We start from the raw sequence: 12,125 nt of genomic DNA on the forward strand, positions 1-12,125 counted from the left end.
AGGCAACACTTCAATAACAAGAATAGAATCTGTTTCCAGATAGCTTATTCTGTAATTTTTATTTCCCACCTGGATTCACATCTAAAGTATACGGATAAAGCTAATCTTGCATCCAGCATCCCTGGAGAACACACCATTTGCTATGAAAGGGAAGGTGCAATAACTCATTTGGAGTCCTGCTCCCAAATTTACGTCATAAGAAAGCCTGTTTGCTACCTCCATCACTCTCAGTCTTGAGAACACGATTCAGCTAAGTCTACAATTAATCCAATGTGCTCTGCAGCGATGTTCATAGGGTATTGCAGGGTTTCTATCACAGAAGAGCAAAAAGTAATCATATTAACAGAATGAACTGTGCACATCTGGACCCTATTTTCATACATATCTCTGCAAGAATCAGAGCACATACACACCTCTACAGCACACAGACTTGTCAGAATTGACCTGCCCAACATTGCCTGCTAAAATGTCTTTTCCCTTAGCATGGCTTTTCTCAAACAGACTTGTGTAAAGAATACCCTCTCCCTGTGCCGTGCTGAAGAGAGGTCTCATGCTGTGCACCACGTGTGGGGCTTGCTGGTCTCTGAGCTCCAGAGGGGCACCCACAGTGCAGACTCGCTGTTACCTGGGTGTCCCACACAATCAGATGCTCTACTATGAGAGAGGAATTGAAATATCTGCGAAAGAAGTCTGTGATAAATAGCTAATCTTTTATTCTCCATAGCAGCAAGACAAACCTTTTGGCACACATCACTTAATATTTGCCTAAATGGTCCTGCAGAATCTGTACCTAACCAGCTTGTACAGCAGCCTAGAGAAATCTGCACAGGAAAATTTATTTAATATATCTCTGAAGGATCCATGGGTCCAAACAGTCAAGATCCAGAATTATGAAGCATTGCCTTTAAAATAGTGTTTAAAATTAGAAAAGAATGAGCAAAATAGAAGTTATCCCAGTGCAATCTTATGATACTGAAAAAATATGTATCACGGTTTGAAAGTTCTACAAAACAGAGTAGAGCACAGCAAGTTGTTTGTTTACAGCCTGGGGAAAATGGCACTTTTAGAAAAAGATGGAAAACTTCTGTATTGTGAAACACTCTTCTGTTAGTCCATCCAAGGATAGAAAACTGATTTATTGGACCTTTTCTGCTAACCTGTGTTACCAGGTGGCCAGAACCGGCACCAACTTGAGCACCAAACAGCATCGATCCCAGGACCCAGGGTACATGGCATGGGTAGGGCAAATAATTTCACATGCAGCTGGACTTCATCCTTCCTTCCTCACAAGAGAAGGCAGGCCCATAGTTTCAGATGCTTTCTGTTCGCCCTTGAACTTTCCTTTAATCCACATGATTTTATTACCATTATTTATAAACTATTTAATAGTTTTCCTATACGTGATGCAGCGTGGTACCTCATATACAGTAAATATGGGAAAACATGCAAGCAAATTGCAGTGGTAATCAGACTTCCAGACTACTTTCTGACACATACAGGAAGAAACATTTGTCATAGCTGTGTGGGAATAATTGCCCTTAGCTGACTTTCTAATGCTTTTCTCTACTTGCTGCTCTAAATGTTTGTCAAAGAAATATGTCGGTGTCCCCAGGTTAAACAGAAAAGTGATTCTTTCCCCCACTGTTTGCAAAGTAATATTTAAATTACAAAGAATGACAGACATTATTTTGAAGGAAATATATGGAGAAATACAAAGGCTTCCTTGTCTGCACTTTCATTTCTTTCCCACTGTAATAACAAAAAAGTGTCAAACCCTTTTGCCTTCAAACTAGACAGGTAAATGCATGCAACTGCAGCCTGTAAGTGGCTTAATCATACAATAACAACTGCTCGATACTCTTGAGCTTCAAAAATCATCATTTTTTCACCTATTCAAAAATACAATTGCTTGTGCATTTATAGTGTTCTTGAGCAAGTATTTCATCATGTACCGTTGCTTTGGAAAAGACTGTCCGAAATCTATATTTAGCCATCACAAACATGCTAGTCTTAATCTTCTTGGCATAAATGTAGAAGGCTGCCTTCTCCTGAGAATAGGCTCGTTTTTTGTCTCAATGTTTTTTCAAGTGATAAAGCAAAACTGTGGAGTCTTATCTAGCACTGAACTAACAGAGTGTTAGCCACATGGGGAAAAGACTTTAAACATTCATTAATGTTTTTAAAAAGGGTCATGAAATGCAGTCAAATAACTGTGCCTGGGGTTAATTTATGCTTTCACAAGTATATACAGCAGGGTGACTTGATAGTTTGTCTTCATGTCCTGGTTGTGCGAACAGATCTGGTGTTTCAGTTTGAAAACAGTTTGTTAGAGGGCAGCTAAAGTATGCAGGCAAAATGCAACAGTGACTGAGCACATCAAGTGCCCAGTCAGTATCACTGCCTCTGAAACGAGAAAAAATGAATACCTTTTGCAGTTTTCCTACATTTACTGTTTTATTGTAAAGTTACAACAAAAGAATATAGAAAAAATAGACTCTCAGCTGATGTAAACTGGTGCATATCCATTGAAAGAAAATAATTACACTGTGTTCAGGTGTGTAAGACCTACGTGACAGCCCCCATACTTGTTTCCAGCTATGCTTTGGCCCACACCTGAAGAAATACCCACTGAGTTTTTAAAAGTGCACTCATCGTGGCAGCAATGCCTAGGAAGAAGTGGTTGTATGTGACCTTTTCCATCAGACAGGAGATCCAACTAAATCAGAGTAATCAGACCTTGGAAAACCTCAGTATTTTGGGGGAACAGAGAGAGCAGCCAGCTTGCAGGCTTCCTGTACAAGTCATGTGAATGTGTACAGCTTTCCTTAACTACTCCACCTGGATTTTCTTTTCCCCACACAATATCCCCTTTCAGTCTCCTGCACTGTTCAAACAAAGATGCAGAAACACCGCATGAGGGCGGATGCTCAGCTGACAGCAGGTACAGAGCTCTGCTGATGCTGCCAGAGAGGCTCCTTCAGCTTACAGCAGCTGGAGATGTGCCTCTAGGCTCCTCATAGAAATTAAAAAAAAAAAAAAACAGCATATTTGGGGCCTGAATTATCTGATCATATGCACTGCAGGATGGTGAACTGGTTTTGATAAAGGAAAGAAATATAATCATTGATCATTGCTCCTCCTAAACACCCTGGAGTCATACAAGGTCCCACACAGCCCTGCTTACAGCCATTTGTCTGCCCTTTCTGCTCCGATCAGCGTGCTCGCAGGGGACAAGCAAACAATGCAACAATAGCAACACTGGTAGTGAAATAAATGCATTTCTGAAAACATAATCAAAACCAATCAACACCCCATGATATTATTTTCCCTTTGCCTTTCCCTCCTCAAACATGGACATGAAAATAATTCTCTTGTATGCAGTTTGTTGGACAGAGAAATACATATAACATTTCCCACTTATTAGCTGCATGCTTACAAATTGCACCTATATTTCCAAGCAGGAAACCTCCTTTTCCAGGTCATATAATGCACTGTGTCCACTGTGGCACCTGGTTGTTTTTCACCAGGTATTGCAAAATGCCCAGGATGCTGAGGCATGCCTGTGTTGTCTGGTCAGAGCTCAGTCCATCAGCTACTGCAACGCACAACCTGCTGTAATAAATCCCAAATTACAGGGACCTAAAATCTGTGCTAGAAAGTCATCTTTCTTAAAAGACACATTTTCAATTCACACAAAGCTTTCGAAGGATGTTTGTTTTTCAAACAGAGTAGTATTTTTCAGTTTATCTTAAGCTTGATCCTGATCCACTCAAGCTAAACCATTCCTAAACTCACACCGAAGCTCAGCTGGCAGTGAAGACACCACCAGAGCAGCTGATCAGTAAGACAATGCAGTCTCTTTATACTGGTTAATTGCATTCTGGGGAAAAGACTTCTACAGCTGTCAGCATGACGGAGGTGATGATGACAATATCTGTATTCGGGTAAAGCTTTAGAGACAAAAAAAATAAAAAATTATATGCAATAATCTGCAATAAGCAAAGCCTCATGACATGGCAACTAAAATGGCAATGCTTTAATGCCCATTTACAAGAAATAATGATTTCCTTTTCCTCCCCAAAGTTTTCCATTTCTTTGATGTATTTTTTTGAAGAAATCTCTACTTCAGAGAAATGTAATCCTTTTAAGTACATCACCACAGAACTATGACATGATAATTTATATGGAACATTAAGCAGTACAGAAGTTGTAATGGGAACTTCTCCCTACTTCTCTTGTCATCTGTTCTGTGAAGTTGGAAGACAGTAATTTTAAAAACCCGTGAAGGTAAATACTTTTTCCACTCAAAGCATAATAATCCTATGAGATCTTATGGAATGAGTATCCTTGGGACCAAAAATCAGTACTTTTTTTTTTTTTTTTTCAAAGGGAACAGATGTTTATTTCAATAAAAAGAACTTCTAGAGGTGCTATAAAAAGAGTCTTAAAGTAAAATTTTGGAAAGGATTTGATGCATTGTATCTCAAGATATGGTAGCCAGAAATACAAGGGTAAGAAGCAACAGAAAGAAATATTTCCTGTGAAAGCAATTATCCCAGTTTTTCTCATATGTTCTCATGAAGTACCCAGTATTGGCCACTGGCAGAGAAAGATATTAGATTAGATTGATTTCTGTTCTGCTTTAGTACAGCAATTTCTTTATTTCATCCTCCTCACCCCTATCACTACTGTGCTTTTATCCCCAAAAAACACCTTACTTGAAACAGCAAAATCTAACTTTAAGCTGCCGTTACTCCTAGTCAAAGGATGTCACGACTTTGCTGGGTAGAACACTAATGAACTTTGAGTTTCAAAGAAAAACGCATTAAAAATAATAAATCAGATACTAAGAATTACAAATACGAGGGCAGTTTAGCATACTTTCCCTTTTCTGATTTCTCGTATGATTAATGGCTTGTGTGGATTCTGAATTTGTCTGTGTGCTGTTTTCTGGGAACTCAAATTTTATCCTTCATAGCCCAGCATTTCTGGCAAGAAGTGTTTGTACAGCAGCATGATAAATTGGACTGGGGCACCGAGTTTATTGTTGCATTATTTTTTATCCTGATGATGTTGCTCACCTGGGCCCTGCAAATGCACTGGCGGCGGGAGGATGTCACAGGAGGGTGGTTCTGCTCTTCTAGGGCTGGGGAAGGAGAGGACGGCACCTTTCCATAATGGGTTTTTGTGGTGGTGGAACATCAGGTAAGATGTCACCTGCATGTCTTGGTCTTGTTTAATAAAGTGTTGGCTTCAGTGGGCATTTATTTGCATAGACAAACACAAGGCAGCAGCTGCTACCTGTGAACACCTTGTGTCTAAGTGCCAGCCAAGGGACAGCAGCTGCGGGAGCCGCACAGGCTGCAGCCCTGCAGACGTGTGCCTTGCTGCGGGCAGGTTACGTGGCAGGGAAAACACATTTCGCTCCCAGTTGTACATGTGCTGAGCCGGTCCTGCAGAAAAGAGCTTGAAATCTCAGGTAAAAACAACATTCCTCTTCCACAGGTTTGATCCCCAGGTTGTTTCCCAGGATGGGGTTTTGAAAACAATTGTATAAACAAAGTGCAATAAAAATATGCCACTTGAGCTAGGACAAAACAAACACTGCTCTCAGTCCTGCACCCTCGCATACCATTACAAGCTGGGGTTATAACAATCAGACCCGAGACTATTAGAAATTTCTCCAACCCTGTATTCCCTTGGGGCTCCTTTGATATGAAGCTTTTATGTGGTTGAGTACAGTAGCTGAAACAGCTGAAATCACTCAGACCACAGAGAATAATATATTTTTTTTAATCTTTCAAAAGGTCAGTAAAGCTGAACAGCAGTAAATTACATTGCTAAAAATGCACTGTCCATCAACACAGTGCACCTTCCCAGCTGCCTTCCTGGCTTGCTGTTAAGTCCGTGTTATTCAGGCCAGGAATTTTGTTGGGTGGGACGTGTCTGGTATACTTTTTAGGCCAAATTTTAGGGTACTTGGAAAACAGTTGTGCCCCTCTGGAATGGTAGACTTCCCTCCTCCTCCAATAATATATAAATGATTTTATTTACAGTAATTATGGTAAAATATTCAATGGTAAAATATTCACTCCTCTGTCCTGCTCCTACCACCTACTATCACTCCTTCTCCCCTGAACCTTGGGGTCAGGATTTCTGCATAGCTGTCTGAGCTGGTAGGACACTATCTTACCCCTGCCCAAATCCCCCTGAGAGATTCCCACAGGAAAACTGGTATCTGGTAACATAATCTGAGAAATTTCTATGTTTTTATTCAAATATACAGTGCCAAGGCATTCAGTGATTTGAGCCTTTAAAGAAAATTAAGAAAGGATCTATGTCACCTCTTGAAATTAGAAAGTTTATAAGAGATTTGCCTATATTTCTGCAAACTTATACAGAACACTGCAGAGGCAGAGGTTTTTAACAGGCCCCCAAAAGACCAAAGTTAGCATGAGAATTTTGTCCATGCTAAATTAGCCATATAAATGGCATGAGAATTTGGTCCATATAAATCAGCCACAATAATGTGCATTCAAACACGTTTGCTAATTAACTACTTTTTTCCCCCTAAGCTGCTTTGCTTAAAGGCTGGTACATCCTTCAGGCACAGGCAAATTAGGTTATTCGTGTTCTCACACAAAAAAGTGTGTTTGCATCCCTAATGCCAAGGAGGTAGATTGGGTCTCCTGCTGCTTTTGAAGCATAAAAGAGCACAAACCCTCTGTTTAAAAATATCATTATATTTTCTGTTGTTACAGATACTACTTGAATAAGTAGAAAACTAAGGGTTAAAAAAAAAAAAAAAAAAAAAAGGAAAAAGAATTTATCTATGGTATCTATGAGCCTTGTATTCATCAGCTTTCATACCACCCTAGAAATGATTCAATGGTTCTGTTAATTCAAAATTTTAGATTTTGCTAGACAATGCAGATGCTCACAGTTGCTAGCAGAAAGGTATAGAAGAAGCAATACATGTGTCTAATCTGCACTGGATTCATATCCCTGGAAGACAGTACACAGTAGCTGTATGAGAAGTTGGGGGAAGAACATTAACATGAAGGGAGAAGCAGAAGGAGACCTACAGAGCGTAGTGGGGCAGATTCCAGCCTGACCTGCAGTTCTGGGAAGGTCTGTGCCTCTCATGCTAGTGGGAATCACTGCAAGCTGATTTCTCAGCTCCAAACCACCTACTTGTTTTTGCTGTTTGCCAGTAATAATGTCCTCTGACACCATATTACCGAAACAAAGAAAAAATTCCAATGCCCTAGTTGTGGCATGAGAAAGCAAAACTGTAATGAATGTATGTGCCTATTTGTCTTTTTTTTAATAGTGCTTTTTTTTTTTTTTTTTTTTTTTTTTAATGCGTGCATGAATGAATACTATTTCTGCAATATATTTCAAAGATGATCATATTTCAGGTTTAAAAGAATTATTTAGTGATAAGCAAAGACCAAAGGGAGTACCTGACTAGCACTTGCAAAAATGAAGCTTCTTTCATTTAAGAGCTTAAACAGAAAGGAACACTCAAAACTGGATCCTTTCTTAGCTAGAAATATTTTATGATGTTCTGTATTTTGTGTTACCTACTAAGAACTTACTTGGCTATCAAGGATATGTGTAGGCTGTCTGCATAAAGTCCTTCTCTATGCAGGTATTTGTTTTGCACAGTAAATTAATATAATTTTCAGTTTCCATACATGACAAAAGAAGTGCTTTTAAGACCTAGAAAGGTTTGCTTTTTTATTATTACTATTTTTTTTATTACTATTACTTTTTTTTTTGTTTTGTTTACCCTCTAACATTTTTAGTACTGAAGAAAAATGACTTCAAGAATAACATTAAAATATCACTAATCTAATGCTCACATAAATAATGTTTCATAAATTGATGTTGTCATAAATGCTTTAGTATCTCTTTGGCTCCTTCAGAAAATAAACCTGAAAATCTCTAGTGCTGTTTCCTAACAAACAGCTCAACAGTGAGATGGCACAGCACCACAGCAAGCAGTAATTAAAGTACATCATCTCCTTCATGATAAAAACAGTAATTGTGAAGAAGCAGATGATTCATTTTGTAATTCTCATAGCAACAGGACTGTTACAACCAACATGAGTGGGATTACCAAAAGAAAAGCAAGGTTTAGTGATGGGATTTGCTCAGACGTCAGGTGAGCTGAGGGAAAAGTCCTGTCCTCTAGCAGTGCCTAGTGAGGGCCGCACTAATGCGGTTAAACTCGCCGATGTGCTTGGTTTGCTGCAGCTGCAGCCTGCAGAAATGGTCCGTTGGCAACTATCCTTCGCATGCTTGTGCTGTCAGCTTAAACAGAACAAGCAAATAGACCTTTGAGAGGTTTATTCATCTTTGCTTAAGACTATGAAGTTAATAGAAAAGTATAGCCATAATATTTTTGTTAGAGAAAGCGTCTGAGATTTTCTATTAATGCATAACATTTAGCTCTTATCTATTGTGTAAAGTAGCAAGATCCTCTTTACAATTTTTTTTTTTTAATAGCACTAGCACATTTTAACACTTAATTGTTTTAAAATTGCATTCACAATAGTTCACAGAATTGTTTAAAATTAATACCACTACCCTCTGGTGAATTGGTGCTGCTAAATTAAAACCTGTTCTGACAGTTCTGTGCTGGCTCTAGAAACCGGCCTCCTCCTTATGTGGGAGCAGATGAGGAATAACTTATTTTAATCAAGTTATGCTGGTGTAAAAGAAAAGAGAAAGGAGTTCTAAATAGTGCTAAAAGCTCACCAGCTCCAGTTCCCCCTTACTCCTGCAAGGTAACCGCTTTGTTCTCCCTCCCCACATCAAAGTACTTTGCAGTAGAGGCACAGCTCCTTGTAAAGACATGGTGATAACAAAAAGCATGTTAAAATCTCATGTAGATCAGGCTCTAGCTAGTTTTCCACAAACCACATGCTAGCTTTTAGTAAACAAGAAGACTGGGAATAATTTGTGCCAGCTATTTATCTTACAAGTAAGCTGCATAACCAAGATGACCACCAATTTCTCATGGACGTTTTGCAGTTTTCTAATAACCTTTTAGGATATTTTTAAAGGTTGCAAAACATTTTATTCAATCTTCTGTTCCATTGCGACCTTCAGAACTTTTTTTTTTTTTTTTTTTTCCCAATTCCTTTTTATCTATTTTTCAGTGTAGCATTTTAAAATGCAAGTCTAATATATGGCTGCCTAATCTGTGCAAGTCTAACGCAGGGTGCCAAAATGACATAAAAGTAATTTTGAAAGTTGGTTTTCATAGGTCTGATACCTTCTCAAGACACTTTTATTTAGGTGAAATCACAGAAAACTATAGAATTCATCATTGGTATGCAGCTTTAGAGTTGACTGGTATTACAGATGGGTTATAGTGATTTTTCCAAGCACTGCAATAAAAGTGATTATTATTATCATTTTCATTATCATTATTATATTTTTATTTAATTGGAACAGGAGTTTTTTTTTTTTTCTTAACGTTTGTGAACTTCTACTGCTTCACAAGAACCTGGCCCAAACACACCTGATTTCCTAGGGATGGAGGAACAGGGTCTGAAGTGTCTGAACAGCTTCTAGATCAAAGGTTTGTATTTTCTTTCCTATATAATTTGTTAACAAAGAGCAAGTGCAGAACAGCGTACCACACGTATCAGCTCTGCCTGTAACATGAGTTTGTTTCACAGAGCGACACAGACCTGGACAGCACTGGTCATTCCAGCAGATTTTAGGCCTGCACATGAAGACCATTCATCTTCCCATGGAAGTGCTCCGTGTGCTGACAATTTTCCCATCCTTCCAAGAGAGCAACCTCTTCCTCTCCTACAGTCCAGTGAACTCCCTGTCTCTGAGCAGGGGGAGAAAACAGTGCCAGAGAAGTAAACTGGCCTTTTCTCTCAGATTTATGCATTGCAAGCAAGACCCCAAATGAAATGAAGTTTGCTAACAATGACACCACCTCTTCCCTTTCAAGGAAGTGTGCATTTCCTCTATATCAGAAGTTTCTCAATGCTTTGCATCGTTTTAGCAACTTTGCACCTACTGAACAATTGAACAGCTGCTCAGTACGGGCAATGCTTGCTAATACTGCCTCGGGTACACACTTATGGGAAGGATAAGGAGGAGTTCAGCCAGACATACAATAGCTATGCTATTTGCTAATTTATTATCATTATTGTTATAACCATTATTACACCCCCCCCCCCAAAAAAAAAAATAATAAATAAAAATAAATAAATAAATTCCTACATATACCAGCCTGCGTACAGGTCACATTTTACACAGGCATTCATATTAATGTCTAATTCTCTGCTTTGGTACTTTTGATCTCCTTAGGGCTGATATATAGGCTCAGGACTTTTCCAGGGTATTGCTATGATTTTCAGCTGCTCCATCAGCTGTATTTGCATACTTATGCAGATGAGAGTGCTTTTTATGCTTTCTTGCTCCTCTTTATGGCTTTCTCACTTCCAGATTGCAGGCAATTGCCCTGTTGTGTGCCAAGCATTCAATCTTGATAGATACCAATTTTGTGTAATATACACAGAGGGCATCCGTCATGGTTTCTCCATATAAATTACATCTAAATTGTGTGTAGATGGAACATAAATCATTCATGCAAAAAGTCATAGGTGGATAACTGCATAGTACTTGACAGTAATATTTTCTTTTTGCTGAAAATTAAAAATATATATCTATACAGTCGCACCCCCCATGCACAAGTGTTTTGGTCCAAGCCAACAGTGAAGCATTTATTTGGAAATACAGTTGTTTCAGATATAAATGTAGTACAACAGAACATTAATTTACCTTAAGCACTGTGGATTTGACTGACTGTCACTGCACAGAGGTGCTTTTGGGAGCAGTACATCACCAGGAGAAAGGCAAAAGGCAGCGTTCAAGAACAAAAGCATTGCCAGGTACAGGAACTGGACTGCTACCCAAGGCAGCCAAATGCAGTGGGTTGCACACTGCAGGAGGAGGTGCCCAGACTCTGAAATATGTGACTACAGTGACACACTGTGCACAGCCACTTAGGCAGGGCAGGAAAGCAGCAGGTTGGTGCCGTTGGGACACATCTTCCACCATCCCATCCTGCCATCGTCTCCCTGTCCCTCCTTTGCCTGGAGATCTGCTGTCTGGTTCAACATGGGCCCAAACTTTTACACAACAAATGCTGGATTTCGTCTGTATGGAAGCTCCATGCACAAGTTCTGTAGAGAACCTATCCAGCTCTTGACTTCAAAGGGAGGAAAGCGAAACCCACATTTCCTTGGTGTTTGTTTTGTACAGTTAGGCACCTACTTTTGAAGGACTGAGCCATAATTAACAGAAGTTTCTCTGGTCACTATCCGTTATATTACCTTTAAAAGCCCCAGTGGTCAACTAATGGAATCAGAAACTATGACTGAACATGAACCACCACTTGCAAATGAAGGTATTGCAAAAACAAATACATCTCTCAGAGATACAAGTTATTTGCAACAGTCTGGTGACCTGCTTTCCATTGCCTAAATGGGTACAAAGATGCCAGACGATGATTACTCAAATTTGGTTTGAAGGTGAAAAAATATATATATACATATTACTTCAAGATGTAAAATAGTTCTAAAATACTTAAGATATGAAATTAATTTAATAAACAAAAAGACAGGTAGTCTGCTCCCATTCTTTCGCCACATTCACGATCCATCAGATAGGTCTCTTTGGATAATGCATTCTAAACAATATGTTTTGTTTTCCTTTCACCCTTCACCTTTACCAAAACAAAACAATGAAATGCCCCAAACTTTACATATATGTAGGTTTCACTAAATCATCTCATTATTGACCATCTCACCAATATCCATTGCAGTTATCGAATCAAGCTTTAAGAGCAGTGCTTAGATTTGTGATGTGATCTCATATTATTACAGCTTGCATTCTTCCTTTCATGCCACTTCTAAAAACTGCTATTTCACACATAAAGATTTAAAATGAGAAAAATACATGCTTGATCTTGATTTCCAAAATCAAAAAGAGTTACGTGCACTTTATAACTATTCTTATGGTTAAACGTGCTTCCCTGATTAATGAATAAAAATACAATTCTAAGATAGTCATTAAAAAAAACAAAA

The sequence above is a fragment of the Aythya ferina genome (genome assembly GCF_964211825.1).
Source record: "Aythya ferina genome assembly, chromosome: 6".
Taxonomy (NCBI): Eukaryota; Metazoa; Chordata; class Aves; order Anseriformes; family Anatidae; genus Aythya; species Aythya ferina.